Consider the following 12,801-nt stretch of genomic DNA (forward strand, 5'->3'; position numbering starts at 1 on the left):
ATGTATGCCCATGAAAGAACAAACGCGCAGCTCGACACAGGCTAAAACTAGAACGACACTCGGTAGAGAGCATACCTCCGCCAGGCTGCACAGTTTACGTTTTGTATCTCACGGATAGGTCGGGATCTGCATCCGCACTTGAACCAAAATCAAATTGGCCTGTTCTTGCCACCGACCCAACTCATTCACCCAACTACATCCACAACTCTTGGAAATATCATGCTATATTTCGTTTTTGTCCCTTTCACTCAACAATGAAAAATCACTTTAAAAAACTACATGGTATTCATAGAATACCTACACCATGCAGTCAACTTGGTGGGAGACGACTCTTCTGTTTTTTCACTCATAACTGTTTTTTCACTTTATATGAAGAATCACTTCAAAAAATCTCAGATGCAGATCTGTATCTGTATCTTCAACAAAATTAAATCAATTTGTCCTTGTCACACACACACAACCTGTCCACCAAGTTTCGTCCGAATCCGTCCATAACTGTTTGAGATATCAGGCTGTATATAGTTTTTTGCCCTTTCACTCAATGATGTAAAATCACTCAAAAACTACATGGTATTCGTAGAATACTTACGCCGTGAAAAAAAATTCATACTGATCGGATCAAGCATTGTACTTGACGAATTATGACGTCATAATGAAGGCATCGATGACATCATCATTAACATATCTTATTCCCAAATGGGAGTACTTGACAATGTGCCACGTTTAAATTTTTTCCATTGAGCGGTTTCGGAGATATAGAGGTGCAACGTTTTTCCAAGATGACGTCCGTAACACGTGACTTATGACGTCATAATTATCACTAAAAAATCCACAGGAGGAGGCGCTTCTATGGTGCAAAATTTCGTGTCAATCAGACCGATGCTTGCCGAGAAAATGAATTTTAAGAATGCAGACATGTATGTACGTACTTTTCGCTTCGCGAGCGCAAGGTAATTATTATCATATCCGATCTGGATCTGGATAGAGCCGGGCACAGGGCATACATGTGTCACACACATCAAGCCTATCCACCAAATTTTGTCCAACTCTGTCCATAACATTTTGAGATATCCTGCTCACAGACAAACACACAGACATGGGTGAAAACATAACCTGCGTCCACCTTCGGTGGTGGAGGTAACAATGCAAGCCATGTAGTGATGAGTCTTTTGGAAATTTTGATGAACACTTGCGTCTCATTCTCCTGGACTGTGAATATGAAATTCAAAATGATATTTTAAGCGATGCTATTATTAGTAGTATTTATAAACAAGGAGTCCACAAAAGACTTTTAGACAGAGGCGAAGATCAGTCACGAGCAAAAGCACTAGACAGCAGTATGATCTGTCAGAGTCAGGTCCGCATTGTGCATGACGAGGACACTTTTATCTACTCTGCGTCTAACAACAACAGCTGTTTCACCAGCAAGCAACCTTCTGTAACAGAACCAACTACATTCTGCCCTGCATTGTGGTTAAAAAAACCCCAACACCCATGGAACCAGGGCAATTCCGAGCAATAGGGGCCACCTGTCCATACTGCAAAAGGTTAGCAGTGTGCCATTGCCACGTGAGAGTAGACGTATGTTCAGTGGATGTCGAGATAGACAGTGAGCCAGATCAACATGAAGTCCTCAACATACATGTAAACACAGGATGTAAAAAAATACAGCACCTGTTGACAAATGGACACAGATGGTACATGTGCTGGAAAAATCAAAAAGTGAAATTCCGTATCGACACTGGATCTCTTTGCAATACGCTCACTCTTTCTGAATCTGATGTGTACAGGGAAGCTCCAAAAATGCAAGACAATCCCTAGAATCTACTCCAATCATCAAATCCCACCTTAGTCCAATCAAAATATGAAAAAGAAGGGGTCAACCCAAAACAAAGTGCAACAGAATCCATTTTACCTGCATTTAATTTGGAATAGCTCACAAAACAACATATTAAAAGTATAGGAAAATCGAAGTTGTGGAACAGTGCCTAATTTGCAGAAATTCAAAATGGCCACCATTCAAACTACTTTTGCTTATATCTCGGGATCTGAGACTCGTGGAGACTTAATTCTGGTGTCTATACCCATGTTTTCAGGGTCAAGGAACATGTTTATAACAGTATTTATAACATTGGGTCATTTGGTCGCACCTAATTTGCATAAATCCAAAATGGCCACTGTGACAAATTAGCTCAACCCATATCCTGTAACTAATAATGGTTTAATTCTGGGTTTGCACTTGCTTTTGGGTCAATGAAAACAATTGAGAACAATGTCAATAATCAAAACTTGTTGTCATTAAGCATCAGCACAGGCCCAATGAGCATAATATCAAAATAGCCTCCATTCATAATAATCAATCAACTATATTTCAGGTCAATGAACACATTATGAATAAATGAAGATGCTGCCAATAACATTGTAGAGTGCTTTTAAGGGATTGGTGGTGGATTTTTTCTTGTCTCTTCATTTCAGATTAAACAATGAGGGATGAACCCCAATGTGCCCTCTGCCATCAACCCATATCCAAAGACCAAGAAAGTTCTACTCTCACTCAAAAAGGGTGTGACGGGATCAAAAGAGCAAGTGAAGAGAGGCGTGGACACGAGTACCATACCTGGACAGAAGGTTCACAAGAAATGCCGACGAATACACTGCAACACAAACTGTATAGAATCATACAAGTGCAAGAGGGAATGTGAGGCTGAAGGTCAAAACCAGGCAAGCTATACATTGAGATCTACAGGTTCCTCATTTAAGTATAGTGAACACTGCCTGTTCTGTGGTACAGGTGACAAATATGGTGGGAAAAGGGTGGACTTTAAATTGATACCAGTCAAAACATTCGACTTTCTGACATCAGTATTACACACATGCACAAAGAGGAATGATGAGTGGGCCCAGAAAGTTAAAGCTAGAATAGACTTCATCAATGACCTTCATGCAGCTGATGCCGTCTACCACCAAGGTTGCAGTGTAAATTTCCGAACTCAAAAGCAGATTCCTCAGAAGTATCTTCCTACTGATGGTAGATCTGCAAAGCATGTCAAACTGGGAAGACCACAAGATGAAGTACAAGCAGAAGCGTTCATGAAAGTTGTTGAGTACTTGGAGGAAAATGACAAGGAGCAAACCACCATACATGACCTCATAAAAATGATGGGCGACTACTTAGTTGACACTAACGGTGAGCCCTATAGCTTTCCCCATATGAAGCAACAGATCCAAAAGCAGTTTGGTGACAAGATAATAATAACTGAAATAGATGGGAAGCCAAACGTTGTCACCTTTTGGAGCCGTGCACAAAGTATAATTAATGAATTCCACTCAGACCAGGGACATCCAGAGAGCTGCGAGGAGGAGAAGATGAAAATAATACAGCCTGCTGCAAAGCTGATCAAGAATGACATGAAATCTGTCATCCAGCAGAAAGACTGCTATCCTAAGTACGAGGAAATGGCTTCAGTAGAAGAAGCCAACTCATTCCTACCAGCATCATTGAGGATTTTCCTCCAAGGTCTATTTGCAAGTACAGATGCAACGCAGAAGATGGCCTCAATAGGTCAAGCGATGTTCCAGGCAGCTCGTTCCAACAGGCACGCAGGCAGTTCCATCCAACACTGCACAATATTGTGACTGGTGTAACCGCTGATGACACTGTCAATGTGGACTCTGCAAGAGAGGTGGGAGAGAAGATCTTGAAAGGTATGGTTGGGAAAGGTGTTCCAGAATACACATTCAGGAAAAAAAGATGAAGCTGTTACCTTGAGCGATAGCAGTGCAGTGAAGACGAAAGAGGGAATGATCCAAATAGATCCTCAGCTGCTCTTTCGGAGACTTATAACGTTTGGAACGCGTCAAGACAACCTGTTAGAGGCATTCCAATATGAGTTATACAGCTATCCTCCGGCGCTCTTTGAGAGCGACTGGTACACTCCGCGACTGGCAAATAAAGCTCAACTGGCTGACGCACTTTGGAGTCTGATGCCTCCAGGAATGTCCGTACCGCCAGGGGACGTCCAGTATGTCCTCGATGGGGGAGCATTACTTCACAGGATCATATGGAACCGAGGTTCAACATATGACGAGATATGTCAGCAGTATGTCACATATGTGAAAAGACACTATGGTGAACCAGTCGTGGTATTTGATGGCTATCTCAATGGCCCAAGCACAAAAGATACAACACAGCAACGAAGAGCAGGATTGCGTGTTGGAGCACCTGTGCAAGTCTCCGGGTCTATGGTTTTCAATGGAAAGAAGCAAGACTTTCTTTCCAACAATGAGAATAAGCATAAGTTCATCACCTTGCTCGATGAACACCTACGACATCATGGATGTTGCACAGAACATGCTCGGGCAGATGCTGATCTACTAATTGGGCAGACTGCCATTGTCACTGCTGAGTGAACAAGTAAGCTGACTGTCGTGGTTGCAGATGACACAGACATTCTGGTTCTGCTCTGTTTCCACTCAAAGCTCACGACAACAAATCTGTACCTTCGACCTGAACCTCGCTATGGCATGAAGAAGCAGCCAAGATGCTGGGATATTGCGGTTCTAAAATCCACATTGGGCCCACAAGTATGCAATAGTATGCTTTTTGTGCATGCTATCCTTGGTTGTGATACAACATCCCACATACATGGTTTTGGAAAGGGAGTTGCGCTCAAGCTGATTCGCACCAATAAAGACTTCCAGGAACAGGCCAAGATCTTTGGAAATCAGAATAGCACAAAGGCAGACATCATATCCGCAGGAGAAAAAGCAATCGTCTCCTTATACAAAGGCAAATCAGATGACAAGTTAGATTTTCTCCGCCTGCAATGTTTCCAACAGAAGGTCAGCATTAGTACAACATGTGTGAAACCAGAGGTTCTCCCGCCAACCTCAGCAGCAGCTACGTACCACAGTATGCGGGTCTACTTGCAAGTACAGCAGTGGATGGGGAAAGGAAATCAGATGCAACCAGCGGAGTGGGGATGGTGTGAGAAAGGTGGACAGTACATTCCAGTTCTTACAGACAAAGCAGCAGCCCCCAAACACCTCCTGAAGATAGTAAGGTGTAACTGCAAAACAGGTTGTAGCAACAGGCAGAGCACCTGCAAGGCAAACGGTCTTGAGTGCACTTATGGATGTGGAGTGTGTAGAGGTGTATGCAAGAATGTCATTGCAGTCCTTGAAGAAACTGAAGAAGACACTGGTGGCTAGAACATGTAGAATGATATAGTAGTTAAATGACTGCAGTTACAGCAGATTGATACATGGTTCACTGGTGCCTTATGCTATGCCAACAGAAATAGTCCAACTTCACTCAGATGGGAAATATGTGCCAATATTAATTTTAAATGGCGGCCATTTTGAATGTATGCAAATTAGGTGTCAACAAATGACCCAATGTTATAAATACTGTTATTATTGTATTCATTGACCCTGAAAACATGGGTATAGACACCAGAATTAAGTGTCTATGAGTCTCAGATCCCGAGATATAGGCAAAAGTAGTTTGAATGGCGGCCATTTTGAATTTCTGTAAATTAGGCACTGTTCCACAACTACGATTTTCCTATACTTTTAATATGTTGTTTTGTGAGCTATTCCAAATTAAATGCAGGTAAAATGGATTCTGTTGCAATTTGTTTTGGGTTATTTCATATTTTGACTGGACTACCTGGAGGGGCTGTCAATTTGCTTGTGAAATGCAATGGCAATTCATGTCACGACCTTTGAAATCACCAATCTCAATCACCAAGAGAACGTACTCTCTAGAAGCACAGCTGAGGCTCTTGGCTTGTTCATGCAGCTGCCATCCATTAAGAGTGGAGTACTCCTAGAAGGTCTAGATGACTTCCCAGAACTTAAAAAATAACTGTCACACTACCTGGTCCAGTTTTAGAAAACCATAAAGTTGGAAGCCAATGTCAAAGGACTTATTCATGGATACCACCCACCGACAGTCAGCCTCTTTGAAAAAAGTAGTTCTGATTGAGAAATTGAATAAAATGACTGAAATGGGTACATTGTGAAAGTGGAAAGGCCCACTGAGTGGGACATCTCCATGGTTGTGTCCATCTGCAATGGCAAAATCAATGTGCAAACTTGTAATGCTCCTTGACTACAGAACAATGCCACGAGAGGACCCACCTGGGAGTCCTGAGACCAGTGTAGCTCCTACAAGCGAGGACAACCCCCATTCACTCTCCTTCCTACCAGTAGTTGCTTACACTACTTGTAGAGGTCGATCGGTGTTTTTTTATGTTCCACTGAACTATTAGTTTAGTGCAGCAATCTTGATATTCCATAATATGAACATCACAGACACAAGCCAGGGTCTGGGCCAGACCTCCCTTGGAAGCAGGATAAATTCACCATTATGGACCGGATACCATCGGGTTGGCAATAGCTGTGCAAGTGACGTCACATGGATATAGTGTCTGTCATGTTTATTTTACTTGCAATTTCTCTTGGCATAGTAAAATATCAGAAAAACAAAGTTGCACCAAACATGTTGGTTTAGTTAATATCTTTTTTTAAATATTCCTGGAGAGGTCTTGGTAGGATTTTTGTTTGTTTTTAGAATATGTTTTCACTGTGATCTACAGTTTTTCCAACAAACTCAGATAAAATTAACTCGAAGGATCACGTTGATCTTGCAGAGACAATGTACTACAATGACATTACCTTCCTCGTCAAGCCACATGAAAAGCTCCCCTAAAACTTTTAATCGCTGTACGTTAAAGTCCACTTCGTGCGATGTAAGTACAGCCATACAAAAAGGGTACAAGCGTGGCCTTGAGAGCTTTTGTGATAATTCCCACTGGTCCAACTTGCACCTTGCTTTTTGGGATGTGGTCACATTAACGTCAAAGCCCCATGTCGTGTCATTAATTAGTCGTTACTTAGCCGGCTTATTCAGAACATTTACTCATGAACGGATCATACATAAAGTTGTGTAATTGTTTTAGTGAAATACACACCCTGTTACCTGCATCACTTTCAGAGAACATAATGAAACAGAAAACAAATACTGCATTTGGGTCATCAGAAGGAACCAAAAAGAAAAAGTAAAGAGCAAAGATGGAGTCATCAGGAGGAACCTGGATAGGATTCGGGTTTCAGCTGCTGCTCCTCTACCCTCAAACCTATCCAAGCGCAACCAAGTGAGCCTTCCAGAAAAAAAAATTCTGCAAGAATTCACTTCTTCAAAGACAGATAGATAAAGAAAGAGAGAAATAAAGAAGAAACAAGAATTATAATGAAGAAAGAGAAAATACAAAGAAATGTGAAAGAAACAAAGATTCCTAACTCCTAGCCCTAACTCCTAGCCCTAGTTCCTAGCCCTAGTTCCTAGCCCTAGTTCCTAGCCCTAACTCCTAGCCCTAACTCCTAGCCCTAGTTCCTAGCCCTAGTTCCTAGCCCTAGTTCCTAGCCCTAGTTCCTAGCCCTAACTCCTAGCCCTAACTCCTAGCCCTAGTTCCTAGCCCTAATTCCTAGCCCTAGCTTCTAGCCCTAGTTCCTAGCCCTAACTCCTAGCCCTAGTTCCTAGCCCTAACTCCTAGCCCTAGTTCCTAGCCCTAACTCCTAGCCCTAGTTCCTAGCCCTAACTCCTAGCCCTAGTTCCTAGCCCTAACTCCTAGCCCTAGTTCCTAGCCCTAGTTCCTAGCCCTAACTCCTAGCCCTAGTTCCTAGCCCTAGTTCCTAGCCCTAACTCCTAGCCCTAACTCCTAGCCCTAGTTCCTAGCCCTAATTCCTAGCCCTAGCTTCTAGCCCTAGCTCCTAGCCGTAGCTCCTAGCCCTAGTTCCTAGCCCTAGCTCCTAGCCCTAGCTCCTAGCCCTAACTCCGAGCCCCAACTCCGAGCCCCAACTCCGAGCCCTAACTCCTAGCCCTAACTCCTAGCCCTAGCTCCTAGCCCTAACTCCTAGCCTTAACTCCTAGCCCTAGCTCCTAGCCCTAACTCCTAGCCTTAACTCCTAGCCCTAGCTCCTAGCCCTAACTCCTAGCCCTAACGCGTAGCCCTAACTCCTAGCCCTAGTTCCCAGCCCTAGCTCCTAGCCCTAACTCCTAGCCCTAGCCCTAGCCCTAGCTCCTAGCCCTAACTCCTAGCCCTAGCTCCTAGCCCTAACTCCTAGCCCTAGCTCCTAGCCCTAGGTCATAGTGATAGACAAATGCCAAAGGCAACTTCCGGCTCTGGTTCCTGCACAGATAACTTCCGGTCCCGGGTCCCGCATAGGCAACTTCCGGTCCTGGGTCCCGCATAGACAACTCCCGCTTCCGGCAAAGGCAACTTCCGGTTTTGGTTGAGCTTGAGTAATAGATATTGACTTGAGCTATATATTTGAGGCAACCCAAGTGAGAATAGGGTTTGGGAATCAAGCGTTGGTCTTTGCCATAATGTCACTTAACGTATTAAATAAAACTATCTCAGCTGAATACTCTAAAATGTTGTCTTAGTCTTACTAATGAAACTCAAAAGTAAAATATCTCCATCTAATTCCATGGTATCACAGAAGGACCCTGTAAACAACGTCGGCTTGCACAGACTCGGTGAGATACAATTATTTTTAATGCTTGCAAGCAATTTCTTAATACTTTTTACTTCCTTCATATTGGGAAATTATTTTCAACTTTATTAAACACGTGATAGTAAATTAATGTTAAGTGCACATGTGTCAATGGTTACGGATACGTTCATCCTTTTGAGAAACATCAAAACAAGAAAGCTTACATCGCGCTCCTTGGAATCACCTGGCCTTGCTCTGCTCAGTAGGACAATTTTATCCCAAGGGCAGACAGATCACTAATGCACCTTTTCCCGCTGTGCATTCCCTGTAGACCCTTGTCCGCCAAATGCCATTCCACCTGTCTATCTGCCCAGCACTCCTGGCCCTTGCCCTGAATACAATGGACAAAAAGGTTCTAATTACTTTCATTGTCTGAGATAGCTCCTTTGGCTTATAAATAATTGCGTTTCAGGAGGGGGAACCTGGATTAGATGCAAGAGCGTTAATGGTGGAGAAAAGCCCAATGGCTTTTAACAGGATTAGGGGGCTAAGCCCTGCCATTTTGCCGCCTCGCTAGGCCTACCTCGCCCTTATGCTATGGTCACATTTTAAGGCAAAAATCAAATAGTTTGTTGCCAGAAATCATTATAAATAGAATGAATGTTTAACAAAAAGTTAAGACCTTTTTTGCAAACAGTTTCGAGGGTAATTTTTATGTGTTCAGCTACCATTACAATTCACTCACTCCTGCGTTTTCAATGACTGTCACATTGTTCTTTTCAATGACCGCTGCCCCTAAACATCTGCTCCATCTGCCTTCTGTTTATTGTAAGAATACTAGTTGTTTCCTGTTGCCTAAGAGACCTCCATTAAATTACGTTTGTGATGCTATTTGGTGTGAAATTATCACAAGAACCAAATAAAATTTGCAGAGACGTAAAATTGAATATTTACACAATTAAACAGTCTTAGGGTAAACAAATATTCATTTACCACATGGTGAAACAAAGAGACTTCATTCATGCACACATACACCCATATATGCTGTAGATATATATATATATATATATATATTTGGTCTCCCATATTCTTTGGCGTTAGGCTGCTGAAGCAGTTTCTTGGCAAGGATTATACCTGGTGGTTGCCAATTGTCTTATCGGCGTTGTTTGGTCGTGTGCCCTATCCTTTTAAGTGTTGAGCTACAAACAAGGAAACAGCATGCACCATTTTTTAAGTCTTTGGTAGTACTCGGCTGGGATTTGAGCCACTGACCTCCCAGGCTCTGAGCGGACACTCAAACCATTATGCTAGCCCGTGTGTGTGTGTGTGTGTGTGTGTGTGTGTGTGTGTGTGTGTGTGTGTGTGTGTGTGTGTGTGTGTGTGTGTGTGTGGTGTGTGTGTATATACCGTGCCTATAGAAAGTCTACACCCCTTTCAAATTTTTCACCTTTTGTTTCTGTATAGCCTGGAATTAAAATGCATTCAATCAGACTTTTTCCACATTTATTTACACATCATCACCCACAACTTCCAAGTGAAAAACGAATTCAACAAATTTAAGAAAAATAATTAAAATTACAAAACTAAAGTATCTTCGTTGGATATGTTTCTACCCCCCCTATAATAGCAATTGTAAATTAGCTAAGGTGTAACCAATCACTTCAAAATCACGTGCCAAGTTAATTGGCCTCCACCTGTGTTAAAATGTAGGGATTCTGATTATTTCAGAATAAAATCAGCTGTTCCTATAGGTTTCCTCTGCTGGGTGGTGCATTTCTTAGCAAAGACTCAACCATGAGCACAAAGGAGCTTTCAAAAGACTTCTGGGATAAAGTTGTGGAAAGGCACAGATCAGGAGATGGGTATAAAAATATCTGAAAGGCCTTGAATATCCCTTCGAGCACAGTCAAGCCAATCATTAACAAGTGGAAGGTCTATGGTACCACCAAGACCTTACCTAGACCAGGCCATCCCTCCAAGCTGGATGACTAAGCAAGGAGGAGACTGATCAGAGAGACCACCAAGAAGCCAATGGAAACTTTGAAAGAGCTACAGGCTTTTATGGCAAAGACTGGTCACTGTGTGCATGTGACAACAATATCGCAAACGCCCCACAGGTCTGGCCTATCCGGTAGGGTGGAAAAAAGGACGCCATTTCTCAAAAAAGTCTACCTTGAGTCCTCTTTAAGGTATGCAAAAAACACTCCAGAGATTCTGAAGCCATGTGGCAAAAGGTTTTGTGGTCTGACGGAACCAAGATGGAACGTTTTGGCCTAAATGCAAAACGTTACATTTGGCGCATACCAAACACAGCATATCACCCAAAGAACACCATCCCTACTGTGTAGCATGGTGGTGGCAGCATCATGTTATGGGAATGTTTCTCTTCAGCAGGGACTGGGGCACTTGTCAGGATAGAAGGGAAAATGGATGGAGCAAAATACAGAAAAATCCTTGAGGAAAACATGTTGCCCTCTGCAAGAAAGCTGAAATTGGGATGGAAGTTCACCTTTCAGCATGACAAGAACCTGAAACACACAAACAAAGCTACACTGGAGGGGCTAAGGAACAAAAAGATAAATATATTTGAGTGGCCCAGTCAGAGCCCCGACCTAAATCCAATCGAAAATCTGTGGCATGACTTGACGTTTGCTGTTCATCAATGCTCCCACACAACTTGACTGAGCTTGAACAGTCTTGTACAGAAGAATGGGCAAATATTGCCCAATCAAGGTGTGCAAAGTTCATAGAGACCTATCCCAACAGACTCACAGCTGTAATTGCTGTCAAAGGTGCTTCCACCAAGTATTAACTCAGGGGGGTGGTCATTTGTCCAACCAAGATATTCTAATTTGCATAATATATTATGATATTCCAGCCAAAGAAAGCTGCATAACTGCAACCATGAAGGCTAAACAAGGTAAGCCTTGTACTGTTTCAAACTTTTCCCAGAGTCCCTCCACAGCTGTAACGATATTTACACATGGTACACAAGGGAAACCCAATGCTACATACCCCCTCAGCTGCCACAATGGTTTCTTATCTTATTGGTGAGTCACCAGCGACAGGGTAGACATAAATGCACACAATCGAGGCTCCAAAGCATGTACCTCACGAAAACGTTGAGCATTCAATGACGTTTTGTTTTGACTGCTCGATGAACATACTTGAAGTAAGTTTTTAGCTCTTATATGAGCCTCAACCAAGTATGCAAAAAAGTTAAAGTTGTATTATAGTTAGTATTGGTTGCACCTGGTGCGTGTTCGTTCCCCCCTACCCTCGCTCCCTCCCCCCTCGCTCCCTCCCTTACCCCTCCCTCCTCGCCCCAAACCTTTCTCCATCCTTCAAAATCGATCGTTTTTTAAACCCCACCACCAAAGGTGGATGGAGGTTATGTTTTCACCCCTGTTTGTCTGTTTGTTACTTGCAAAATCGAAGATTTTTCAAGTATATTGGTCGGTTCCGTTTGTGGTTCTGTCTGTTTGTCTGTCTGTTTGTCTGTTTGTCACCGGCCTACAGGTCACAATTCTAAACCGATCGTCACGAAACTTCACCACGTTGTACAAGTCGTCCCAATTGCGAAGGCTATTGATTTTGAGATCAAAGGTCAAAGGTCATCTGGAGGTCAAATTTCTAAAATCGCCATTTTAAATCCGATTGACTTGAAAATTGAACAGCATTTGTATATCAAGTCACTAAATTGGGAAACATACTATTTTTGAGGTCAAAACGTCAACTCAAGGTCAAATTTTAAAAATCATCAATTTTCATCTCAAAAGCCAATCAATTATTCTCAACCGATTTTGTATACTGAATCGAGGCTCGTGAAAGAGCTGACATTTACTTCACAAACAAATCAACCAGACAAACAAAATATATAAAAAGAGGGAGCGGAAGACAAGATGGGGAGAGAAGGGGAAGCACACAAACACAACATTTGAGAGCAGGGAGATGTGTGGAAGGGAGAGGGCTTGGGGGGGGGGGAGAAGAATAAAACACAAGGACACCAAGGACTTCCAGGACAGAAGTTGGTATTTCAAAAAAGTGGAATTGGGGTGAAATTAGCGGGGGTAGAAAAGATCAAGGTTTTGGATGGGGGAAGATAAGAGATGGTGGTGAACAGCTGTTTTAAAGACCTGGAGGGTGGAGTGGGATTGAAGAGAGTGAGGGAGTTTGTTCCAGAGGCGGGAGAAAAGAGGAATGAAGGAGTGAAGATGAGCAGAGAGTCTTGATTTTGGCATTGACTTGAAAATTGAACAGCATTTGCATATCGAGTCACTAAATTGGGAAACATACTAT

This window comes from Myxine glutinosa, chromosome 4, assembly GCF_964187855.1.
Source record: "Myxine glutinosa chromosome 4, kmMyxGlut1.1, whole genome shotgun sequence".
NCBI lineage: Eukaryota > Metazoa > Chordata > Myxini > Myxiniformes > Myxinidae > Myxine > Myxine glutinosa.